This window comes from Symphalangus syndactylus, chromosome 10 (assembly GCF_028878055.3).
Source record: "Symphalangus syndactylus isolate Jambi chromosome 10, NHGRI_mSymSyn1-v2.1_pri, whole genome shotgun sequence".
Lineage (NCBI taxonomy): Eukaryota > Metazoa > Chordata > Mammalia > Primates > Hylobatidae > Symphalangus > Symphalangus syndactylus.
This window is the reverse complement of record NC_072432.2, coordinates 38,631,191-38,644,164: the sequence shown is the minus strand read 5'-3', so window position 1 is coordinate 38,644,164 and position 12,974 is coordinate 38,631,191. Positions and strand designations below refer to the sequence as shown.

General features: G+C 39.5%; 1 protein-coding gene across 1 annotated transcript in view; it reads right to left on the bottom strand.

The window, feature by feature from the left end:
- C10H4orf54 (chromosome 10 C4orf54 homolog) overlaps positions 1–9,455 on the bottom strand; it is a 43,624-nt gene extending 34,169 nt beyond the window's left edge. Inside the window, exon 1 of the mRNA XM_055296207.2 lies at positions 9,423–9,455. The gene's annotated coding sequence lies outside the window, so the exon portion shown is untranslated. The remainder of the gene's footprint in view (positions 1–9,422) is intronic.
- Positions 9,456–12,974: the final 3,519 nt, after the last annotated feature.

Sequence of the window (12,974 nt, the reverse complement as noted above, 5' to 3'; positions counted from 1 at the left end):
AAATCAGTAAGGCAGGATGGCCGATTAGAAGCAGTGGTAGTCTGCAGAACTCACAGAAAGGAATGAAAGTGGCAAGTAAATTTAGCGTGTTCAACTGAAATATCAAGCTTCTCACATTGGGACTGACTAGGCAAACAGCTCTGCCCACAGAGAATGAAGAAAAGCAGGGTGGGGTGACGGCCCACGCAGAAGCAGCACAGAGCCAAAGGAACCCACACCCCAGCCAAGAGAAGCAGTGAGTGATTGTGTGATCCCACCCTGGAAACCATGCTTCTCCCATGAATCTTTGCAACCAGGATATCCCCTCATAAGCCCATGCCACCAGGGCCTTGGTTCCAACACACAGAGCTGTGTGGAGTCCCAGCAGAGCAGCCACTCAGGCATGCACAGAGACCAAGGAGTTTTGCATATTCTGCCCCAGGATTCCCAGCAAGATGGGAGATCCAACCATACATACCCCTAGGAGAGGGGATGAATCTAGGGAGACAAACAGCATTGTTTTTCAGGCCCTATAAATTAAGAGCCATTGGTTTCTGTCTTAAACACATTCCACAGCACCTCATAAGGTAAGAGCCACTGGCTTGGAATTCCAGCCAGCTTGCAGCAACAGGCTAGAGTGTGCCTGAGAAGGACTGTGTTCTAAGGGGGAGGGGAAGCTACAATCTCTGTGGTTCCATTGACTCAGCTGTTCCAGCCTGCCAGTTCTGAAGAGTTCAGACGGTGCAGATGAGGAAGGGTCCCCCACAACACAACACAGCTGCACTACCAAAAAGCAGCCAGATTGCTTCTTTAAGTGGGTCCCTATTCCCATTCCTCCTGACTGGGTAAGACCTCCTGATGGTGGTCTCCAAACACCTCCTACACATATAGTTCAGGCTGGCAACAGGTCAGTACCCACCTATGATGAACCTTCCAGAGGAAGGAGCAGACTGTCATCTTTGCTGTTTTGTACACTTCACTGGTAATACCTCCAGGTATGGGAAAAACCGAGAAAACTAGGATATGGAGCGGACCCCCAGCAAACCACAGAAGTTCTATGAAAGAGTAGCCTGACTGTTAAAAGAAAAACAAACAGAAAACAACAACATCATCAACAAAAAGAAACTCCAAAAAACCCCATTTAAAGGTCAGCAACCTCAAAGATTGAAGGTAGATGAGCCCACAAAGATGAAAAAGAATTGATGCAATAATGCTGAAAACTCAAAAAGCCAGAGTGCCTTGTGTCCTCCAAATGATCGCAACACCTGTCCAGCAAAGACAGAACTGGGCTGAGGCTGAGATGGCTGAAATGACAGAAGTAGACTTCAGAAAGTGGGTAATAAGGAACTTCGCTGAGCTAAAGGAGTATCTTGTCACCCAGTGCAAAGAAGCTAAGAATCATGATAAAACAATACAGGAGGTGATAGCTAGAATACCCAGTTTAGAGAGGAATATGACCGACCTTATGAAGCTGAAAAATACAATGCAAGAACTTCACAATGCAATCACAAATATCAATAGCAGAATAGACCAGGTGGAAGAAAGAATTCCAGAGCTTGAAGACTATCTTGCTGAAAAAAGGCAGACAAGAATAGAGAAAAAATAATGAAAAGGAAGAATAAAACCTCCGAGAAATATGAGATTACATAAAAACATGAAACCTGTGACTGACTGGGGTACCTGAAAGAGAGGGAGAGAATGGAACCAAGTTGGAAAATACACTTCAGTATATCATCCAGGAGAACTTTTCCAACCTAGCAAGACAGGCCAACATACCAATTTAGAAAATCCAGAGAACCCTAGTAAGACACTCCATGAGAAGATCAATCCCAAGACGCATAATCGTCAGATTCTCCAAGGTCAAAATGAAAGAAAATATGTTAAAAGGAGCCAGAGAGAAAGGCCAGGTCACCTATAAAAGAAAGCCCATCAGACTAACAGCAGACCTCTCAGTGGGAACCCTACAAGCCAGAAGAGATTGGGGTGCAATATTCAACATTCTTAAAGAAAATAATTTCCAACCCAGAATTTCATATCCAGCTAAACTAAGCCTCATACATGAAGGAGAAATAAGATCCTTTTCAGACAAGCAAATGCTGAGGAAATTCATCACCACCAGGCCTGCCTTGCAAGAGCTCCTGAAGGAAGCACTAAATATGGAAAGGAAAAACTGTTACCAGCCACTGCAAAAATACACTGAAGTACACAGATCAGTGTCACTATGAAGCAAAGTGACAAGTCTAAAAAATAACCAGGTAGCATCATGATGACAGGATCAAATTCACACATAATAATACTAACCTTAAATGTAAATGGGCTAAATGCCACAATTAAAAGACACAGAATGACAAGCTGGATAATGAGCCAAGATCCATAGGCATGCTATGGTCAAGAGACCCATCTCACATGCAAAGACACATATAGGTTCAAAATAAAAGGATGGAGGAAAATTTACCAAGCAAATGGAAAACAGAATAAGGTAGGGGTTGCAATTCTAATTTCTTACAAAACAGACTTTAAACCAACAAAGATCAAACAAGACAAAGAAAGGCATTATATAATGCCTTTCAACAAGAAGAGCTAAGTATCCTAAATATATGTGCACCCAATACAGGAGCACTTAAATTCATAAAGCAAATTCTTACAGACTTACAAAGAGACTTAAACTCCCACACAATAATAGTGGGAGACTTTAAAATTCCACTGACAATATTAGACAGATCATGGAGACAGAAAATTGACAAAGATATTCAGGACCTGAACTCAGCTCTGGATCAAGTGGATCTGATAGATATCAAAGAACTCTCCACCCAAAATCAACAGAATATACATTCTTCTCTTTGCAACATGGGAATTACTGTAAAATTAATCACATAATCAGAAGTAAAACACTCCTCAGAAAATGCAAAAGAACTGAAGTCATAACAGTCTCTCAGATCACAGAACAATCAAATTAGAACTCAAGATTAAGAAATGTAGTCACAATCACACAACTGCATGGAAATTGAACAACCTGCTTATGAATGACTACTGGGTAAATAATGAAATTAAAGCAGAGATCAAGAAGTTCTTTGAGACTAATGAGAACAAAGAGATAATGTACCAGAATCTCTGGGATGCAGCTAAAGCAGTGTTAAGAGGGAAATTTATAGCACTAAATTTCCACATCAAAAAGCTAGAAAGATCTCAAGTTAACACCTTAATGTCACAACTAAAAGAACTAGGGAACCAAGAGAAAACAAACCCCAAAACTAGCAGAAGACAAAAAATAACCAAAATCAGAGATGAGCTAAAGGAGATAGTGACACAAAAAAACCTTCAAAAAACCAATGAATTTAGAAGCTATTTTTCTGGAAAAAAAAATAAGATAGATAGACCACTAGCTAGACTAATATAAAAGAAAAGAGAGAAGAATCAAATAAACACAATCAAATGATAAGGGGGATATCACCACTGACCCTACAGAAATACAAACAACCATCAGAGAATACTGTAAATACCTTTATGTAGATAAACTAGAAAATCTAGACAAAATAGATAAATTCCTGGACATATACACCCTCCCAAGACTGAACCAAGAAGAAATGGAATCCCTGAACAGACCAATAATGAGTTCCAAAATTTATACATTAATAAATGCCTTACTAACCAAAAAAAGCCCAGAATCAGATGGATTCACAGCTGAATTCTACAGAGGTACAAAGAAGTGCTGGCACAATTTCTACTGAAACTACTCCAGACAATTGAAAAGGAGAGACTCCTCCCTAACTTGTTCTATGAGGCCAGCTTCATCCTGATACCAAAACCTGGCAGAGATACAACAAAAAACAAAATATTCAGTCCGATATCCTTAATGAACCTTGATGCAAAATACTCAACAAAATACTGACAGACCAAATCCAACAGCACATCAAAAAGCTTATTCAACACCATCAAGTTGGCTTCTTCCTTGGGATGCAAGTTTGGTTCAACATGCACAAATCAATAAATGTGATTCATCACACAAACAGAACCAATGACAAAAACCGCATGATTATCTCAATAGATGCAGAAAAGGCCTTCAATAAAATTCAACATTCTTTCATGTTAAAAACTCTCAATAAACTAGGTTTTGAAAAAACATACTTCAAAATAATAAGAGTCATATATGACAAACCCACAGCCAATATCATACTGAATGGGCAAAAGCTGGAAGCATTCCCCTCAAAAACAAGCACAAGGCAAGGATACCCTCTCTCACTACTTCTATTCAACATAGTATTGGAAGTTCTGGCCAGGGAAATCAGGTAAGAGAAAGAAATAAAGGGTATTCAAACATGAAGAGAAAAAGTCAAATTATCTCCGTTTGTAGATGGCATAATCCTATATCTAGAAAACTCCATCATCTTGGCCCAAAAGCCTCTTAAGCTGATAAGCAACTTCAGCCAAGTCTCAGATACAAAATCAGTTTGCAAAAATCACTAACATCTGTATACACCAACAACAGACAAGCAAAGAGCCAAATCATGAATGAATTCCCATTCACAATTGCTGCAAAGAGAATAAAATACCCAGGAATACAGCTAACAAGGGAAGCGAAGGACTTCTTCAAGGAGAACTACAAACCACTGCTCAAGGAAATAAAAGAGGACACAAACAAATAGAAAAACATTCCATGCTCATGGATAAGAAGAATCAATATCATGAAAATGGCCATACTGCCCAAAGTAATTTATAGATTCAATATTATTCCTGTTAAATCACCATTGACATTCTTCACAGAATTAGAAAAATCTATTTTAAAATTCAAATGGAATCAAAAAAGAGCCCAAATAGCCAAGAAAATGCTAAGCAATAAGACCAAAGGTGGAGGCATTATGCTATCCAATTTCAAACTGTACTACAAGGCTACAGTAACGAAAACAGCATGGTGCTGGTACAAGAACAGACATATAAACCAATTTAACAGAATCGAGAACTCAGAAATAAGACTTTGCACTTACAACCATCTGATATTCAGCAAACCTGATAAAAACCAGCAATGGGAAAATGATTTCCTATTTAATAAATGGTGCTGGGATAACTGGCTAGCCATATGAAGAATATTGAAACTGTACCCTTTCCTTATACCATATACAAAAATCAACTCTAGAAGGATTAAAGACTTAAATGTAAAACCCAAAACTCTGGAAACTCTAGAAGAAAATCTAGGCAATACCATTCAGGACATAGGAACAGGAAAATATTTCATGACAAAAACACCAAAAGCAATTGCAACAAAAGCAAAAACTGACAAATGGGATCTAATGCTTCTGCACAGCCAAATAAACTACCATCAGAGTGAACTGACAACCTACAGAATGGGAGAGAAATTTTGCAATCTATCCATCTGACAAAGGTCTAATATCCAAAGACTACAAGGAACTTGAGCAAATTTACAAGAAAAAAATCAACCCATTAAAAAATGGGCAAAGGACATGAACAGACACTTTTCAAAAGAAGACATACATGAGACCACAAACATATGAAAAAAGCTCAACATCACTGCTCATTAGAGAAATGCAAATCAAAACCACAATAAGATACCTTTTCACTACAGTCAGAATGGCTATTAATAAAAAGTCAAAAACAACAGATGATGGCAAGGTTGTGGAGAAAAAGGAATGCTTATACACTGTTGGTGGGAGAGTAAATTAGCTCAACTATTGTAGAAGACAGTGTGGCAATTTCTCAAAGATCTACAGGCATAAATACCATTTGACTCAGCAATCTCATTACTGGGTATATACCCAAAGGATTATAAATCATTCTATTATAAAGATATATGCACACGTATGTTCACTGCAGCACTATTCACAGTAACAAAAACATGGAATCAACTTAAATGTAAATTAGTGACAGACTGGATAAAGAAAATGTGGTACATAACACCACAGAATACCATGCAGCCATGAAAAGGAATGAGATCATGCCCTTTTCAGGGACATGGATGGAGCTGGAAGCCATTATCCTCAGAAAACTAACACAGGAACAGAAAAGCAAACACTGCATGTTCTCACTTATAAGTGGGAGCTGAATGATGAGAATACACGGACACATGGTGGGGAACACCACATACTGGAGTCTATTGGGGGAGTGGGGAGAGTGAGAGCATTAGGAAGAATAGCTAATTGATGCTGGGCTTAATACCCAGGTGATGGGATAATCTGTACAGCAAAGAACCATGACACACCTTTACCTATGTAACAAATCTGCATATCCTGCAAATGTATCCCTGAACTTAAAATATAAGTTGAAGAAGAAACAAAAAGAAAACAGCAAGGTGAATAGGAGGATCAGATGCAGGGCAAAAATAGGAAAAGTTTGGAAATATGGCTCTAAAGCAGAAATTGTGAATAATTTACTCCAATCAAGATTTACCTTGACCACTCTACCAAAATTGCTCTTGTAAAATTTACCAATGAGTCCCTGGATTTAACAATTATGTTGATAAATACAAAGGGCAGTTCTCTGCTTTTTTCATCAGCATCTGACAGGAGTGTCCGTTTTCTCCTCTTTGATTATAACTTTCATTATTTGGTTTGCAGGCAACTACACTGCCTGGGTATTCTTCCTACCATGATCATTGGTCCTTCTCAGTCTTTTGAGCTTGTTCCTTTCCCAGCACATGAGCTTCTTTTCTTCTCCCTGTACACATACTCACTTTGTGATCTCACCCAGGCTCATGACTCAGTACAGTTTATACACCAATGATTTCCAAATGAATATCCCCATTCTCATCTCTCCCACAAACTCAGGTTTCTGTCTCTGCTGGGGTGTCTAATCTTAATATGCCCCAAATTAATCTCCTTGTCTTATCCCCAAATCTGTTTTACCTTTTCCATTTCAGTGGATGGCAACTCCATTCTTTCAGACGCTCAGGCCAAAAACCTTGGTGTCATCACCAACTCCTTCCATTCTCACCTCACAGCCAATTCATCAGCAAATCCTATCGGCTCTGCTTTCGCAATATATCCAGACTCTCACTGCTTCACCCAACTTCCTCTGCTTATTTCTCTGTTTTCAGTCTCCTTCTTCTCTCTCCTGGTTGCTGATGTAGTCTCTCAAGCATGCTCCATTTCAACATTTTCTCCTATAGTCTATTCTCAAGTCAGCCAGGTTGTTTCGTTTTAAAGTATAAATCAGAGCATTTCATTCCTCTGCTCTAAACCCATTTCCCACCAAGTAAAGCCAGATATCTTGTAATACCCTGACCCTTTATGAGATGACTTTATTTCTTTCTCCCTTGATCCCTGTTCCAGCCACAATGACCTCTTTGCTGTTTTTGAAAATACTTTTGTCATTTGTATTGGCTATTCCCTCTGCCTATAACGCTCTTCCCCAATCACTCACATGGCTAACCCCTTCAGGTCTATGCTTAAAGACAAATGCCTCAGTGCAGTCTACCTTGACCACTCTTTTTCAACACTTTAACCTCCTCCCACTCCACTATTTCTGATCCACTTTCATGTTTTTTAAAAATAATACTACTTTGTAACATACTATAAATTTTAGTTTATATTTATCTATTATGTTTTTTCATGGTAAGACTATCTCCCATTGCCAGGGAATTAGTTCAACAAGGGCAGAGTTTTCTGTTTTGTTTACTGGTGTATTCCAAGTGCCTAGTAGAGTGCCTGACATATAGTAGGCACTCTATAAACATGTGTTTAAGAAATAAATGATTTATATATTAAAGGATTGAATCTTAACACTCTGGGGAGAAAAGTCTTCTATAGAAGGATGATGGGTGAAGCAAGAAGCCCTGTCAGAAGCCTAATGCTCCAGTTCTGGTGAAGTCTGTTGGAACTCTGACCAGGTGGTAGGAGCTGTGCAATCTTTTGTGTGGCCCAACCCCCTTGTCTGAACAGAGCTGACCTCACCATTAGCAAGTGCTTTCTAAGTCCTCACTTAGTCCTGGTCTCACTTCCAACACTTGTGAGATAGTATTTCCTTAAAGCCCAGCTCAAACATTAATATCCATGTGAAGCCTTAATCAACTTCTCTCCACCTAGGCTGAATTTGTTGCTACCTTATCTTGTTTTCACATCTTGCCCATATCTTTCATATAATGCTCTTCACACTGCATGAAAATTTGGAGACATATATTTATATATTCATTATTTTGTGTTTCCCCTGCTAGATCGTGAGGTCCCTGAGTATAGGGAATATGTTTTATTGATCTTTCATCTTTGTAACTAAACTAAAATTAATGCCTGCCCATGATAAATGGTCTGCAAAAAAGTAACAATTTTAGACCAAGTTCAATAATTTTTATTTCAGGGAGATATTTTCTTGTCTTAAACAGTTTTAACTCAATCATATAATAACAACACACGCAAGAGGATTCTTTCTTATAGACATTGTGCATTTTTACAATTTTGAAAATGGTTTTAAATGAGAACGACCACCATTCCTGCAATTAAAATTTTTTTTAATGCAGAAGAGTCGAAGAATAGTAGCTTGTTTCTTTCTCTTTTGTTTTTGTTTCTTACCAGAAAAAAGATTCAGAATTTTAGATTATCCCTCATTAAGTCTTGAGTTTCTGGCCTTGAGAGTTAAGCATGTCTTCAGCTCTAAATAAGCAGATTAAGCCAGTTGTGCTGGCAGCTTGAAGCATTTGGAAGCTGGCCAGAACTACCAAAGAATTTTTTTTGCCCTTTTAATTCTCTTCCTTTCCACCAGGCTAGCTCAGGGAGTCCATTTGCAGAATCAAATGAAAATCAATCCCTTTTTATGCAAACCTTCCTGAAACAGCAAGGCTATGTTTGGTCACAACAGCGGAGGTTCGTGCAGTGGAAGCCCTGGTGGTGATTTCTCCCAGCTCAGGGCTTGCCAAAGTCATCTCCACCTCATAGCGATGAAAGGCTGGATCAAACGGCTCTCAAAGCCAACCTCTATTAGACTTGCCTTTTCTAAAAATAGTGCACTTCAGTTAACACCATTGTGAGTTTGCAGTTTACTTGCTGGGGAGTATATTGCCACCTCCACCAAAATTTCATGCATGCATGTATTTATTTATATCTTATTGGACCTTCTTTTATCAGCTAAAACCCCCAGCAAATTTAGTTTTTGTTCTAAAATCTGATATTTAATCAATTCCTGTTCAATGATTTAGAAAAAGTATGAATAAAAAGATTCCTGAATCAGAGCAGGTTGAATGAAAGAAGATTAACCAAAGATAAGATTGAAGTTTCTGCAGTTCTTGGAAAATGCTAACTGAGGTTGCAGAGACCCACTGCCCTGTGTCCTCATGGACACTTTCACAGTCAAAAAAAGGATTGGGTCAATCAAATTAAGATAGTGCATTGCTTGCTACAAATTCTCCTGAGTGTTGTTTACAGATTATAAATATGTATCCCGTTTTATTGTCTGAAAGGACCCTAACAGTGGAGGTGCTGACCTTATTTTTGGTTTATGTCCACCTTTGATCCTGACAGAAACGAAATCTCTCTGTTCTGTAGCCAACACCTGATCCTTGGACTTCTGTTCACCCTCACCTAAAAAAAGATAGTGGAGAAAAAGCACATGAAGTGTGCAAAGCTCAGTACTGATTTAGGACAGGAACCAAGGAACATGATCTCCAGTGGAAGCCATGGGGATCACCAAGGGAGGATGTGATGGTTTGAGCTGACTTTAGCCCAAGAGGTCCCCATGCTGGTGGGAGAGATGTGGGAATGTGAATAACCACAAATGGACAGAGTCTACTCTTTGTGGTATATTGGAGAGGTGACACTACGAAACCAGCTTCTCCCAACATTAGGGTCAACTGCATTAGATTTTGTGCAGAGGAAACCTCAGAGTCCCAGTGAATCATGGCCCCTTCCATCCATCGTTTTCAACACCTGTTATTTCCTTCGAAGCTTGTTTGTTCTTCTCTGGAAAATTTCTATTTTATCAGTTTATCAAGTCAACTCAATAAATTAGGATAACAATTTTGGAAAACAAATCTTTCAATCTGAAAGCAGGTAGAAAAAAAAGAAATAAGTGTTATATAACACTAGCTAAAAATGAAAGAAGTGATAACAATAGGCAGAACAAAATAGGAGAGTTAAGAAGTCAAAATTTTAGGCCGGGTGCGGTGGCTCACGCTTGTAATACCAGCACTTTGGGAGGCCGAGATGGGCAGATCACGAGGTCAGGAGATCGAGACCACGGTGAAACCCCGTCTCTACTAAAAATACAAAAAAATTTAGCCGGGCGTGGTGGCAGGCGCCTGTAGTCCCAGCTACTTGGAGAGGCTGAGGCAGGAGAATGGCGTGAACCCGGGAGGCGGAGCTTGCAGTGAGCCGAGATTGCGGCACTGCACTCCAGCCTGGGCGACAGAGCGAGACTCCGTCTCAAAAAAAAAAAAAAAAGAAGTCAAAATTTTGTGGATTTTTTTGTATTTTGCCCTTTTTCTTTTTCTCTTTTTGTGCCTATCAACTATTTGTATATTCTTCAGGTACTCAATTATTCCATCTTCAAAAAGAATGGAAACTAAGGTTTCATGCATTTATAAGATGAGAATCCCACTATAGAAAAATTCCCCCTGCCAATTTCTTTTTACTTACAAAATATAAATGAGGACATGGTTTTCTTCTTTATAAGAGGATTCTTCAGTAGCTTTCTCAAAAATCAGAATTATTCAGAACAAAGCTTTTACAAATAGCTGCCAGATAGTGGAAAGAATCGAAAAATCTCAATTAATGTTCCAGCCACATTGTTTATTAGTTCTGCCTTGAGGACTTGTCAGTTAACATTTTTGAGCTTCTGTTTTCTTTTATGTAAAACAAGATAACAACACCTACTTCACAGACTTGTTAGTGATGAGATAATTTGTGCAGAAGCTCTTGGTTGAACACTCATTTATTTGTGAAGTCAGTGAACATTCATCAAGCGTCTACTATGTGTCAGGTACTTATATGTTTTAAGCACTGATAAAATCAACACAGTGTGTGTACTTTCATCTGCAATTTTCCTCTCTTACAGACGTCCACCCTGGGTTACAATGCTTAATAAATGTTTAAATAAACTATAATTGCTACACAGTTTTAGAATGTCACCATGATAAAAACTATTTAAAAGTAAAATTTGGTTTCTATGTAGTGTATCCACAACTTATCAGAAATATATCTACTGTGTACAGTAATGGGCAAGTACACATATTCATTTACTTCTTCACATATTTCAGATACACCATGGATTGTGAACAAAAGGCCTACTTCTAGAATACTTACAAACTTTATTGGCTATGGTGAAGCAAAGGAAGGCACATGTATCTCAGCCTTTCCCAGAAAGAGGATGGAAAGAAAACGACTCTTGGTTTTGGGGAGCAGATCGTATGGAGGAGCTTAGCAATCTAGAGACTCTTCCACATTCTTCTGCAGTCCATATCCTGAGCCCCTGAATTGGGCACCATTGTGGAGTGTCCCTACTGGGACTAGTTTCCAAGCTGTGACACATTGATGGAAGTTTTCCCTCAGTCAGTTTTGATACAAAGGGCTTTATATTACCTTCTTATGAGGTCCTTCCCCAGCTACCTGAGAACCTGTTGCCATCGACATTTCTCTCTTACCTCTCTCAGCACCTGTGTGCAGCAATAACTGTTTCAGTCTTACGTTAGATCTTAGGGCTCATATACCTCACATGACGTTTCTCAAGAAGCTGTGTAGACTATCTTTGGAAATTTTTGCTTGCACAACCATAAGAAGAACAGTTGAAGCATTGCACAACTCAAAGAGGCTTCAAACACATTCTGGTCTATAATCATAGCACATTTTAAAGTTGTGGCCAGGCATGGTGGCTCACACCTGTAATCCCAGCACTTTAGGGGACTGAGGTGGGTGGATCACCTAAGGTCAGGAGTTAGAGACCAGCCTGACCAACATGGAGAAACCCCATCTCTACTAAAAATACAAACTTAGCCAGGTGTGGTGGCTCATGCCTGTAATCCCAGTTACTTGGTAGGCTGAGGCAGGAGAATCACTTGAACTCAGAAGGCAGAGGTTGTGGTGAGCCAAGATCGCACCATTGCACTCCAGCCTGGGCAACAGGAGTGAAACTCCGTCTCAAAAAACATTTTAAAAATTTAAAAAACAAAGTTGTGTTAGTGCACAGCACATCTAGCCATACGTGGCAACCCCAATAGGAAAACTAGAAGCGCTACAATATTCCCTAAAACTGAATCTGAAGCTTGACTACATGTGAAATCTACACTCTCTTTCATGCCCCCGAAAATTGTTTTGGCCACTTTAATCTAGCTTCCTACTCAGTTAGCATTGGAAAGTGTCCTAAGTATAGGCATGCTTAATATCTAGGAATCTATCTCCTCCTCTTTATTGGAATTATCACTGCCTTAGTTCAGGTCTCTATCATCTTTCCCCTGGGTTACTGTTGCAGCCTCCTATCTGGTCTCCCTGCCTCAATCTCTCCTTGTCCCCATTCATTTTCTAGTGTTGACCGGGTGACCCATCTAAATCACAATCTGATCATACCATTCCCCTGCTTGCTTTTAACTTTGATAACTTTCCACTCCCTTCAGAATAAAATCCAAACTCTTTAGCACAGTTATAAAACCTTTCATGATTCTGGCTTTTGTTCTTATCTTTTGCTTCTGTAATACCATGCTTGCTCAAGTCAAGTTAAGGCCTCTGCATTTGATACTCCCTCTGCATAGAATTTCCTTTTACCCTTCCATCTCTTTTAACTGACCAAGCCCAGCTTGGATATAACCTCCCCTGGGAGCAATCTGAAGACAATAAAAATACTCCTGGCTGGGCGCGGTGGCTCACACCTGTAATCCCAGGACTTTGGGAGGCCGAGGTGGGAGGATCACGAGGTCAGGAGATTGAGACCATCCTGGCCAACATGATGAAACTCTGTCTCTACTAAAATACAAAAAATTAGCCAGGCGTGGTGGTGTGTGCCTGTAGTCCCAGCTACTCGGGAGGCTGAGGCAGGGGAATCGCTTGAACCTGGGAGGCGGAGATTGCAGT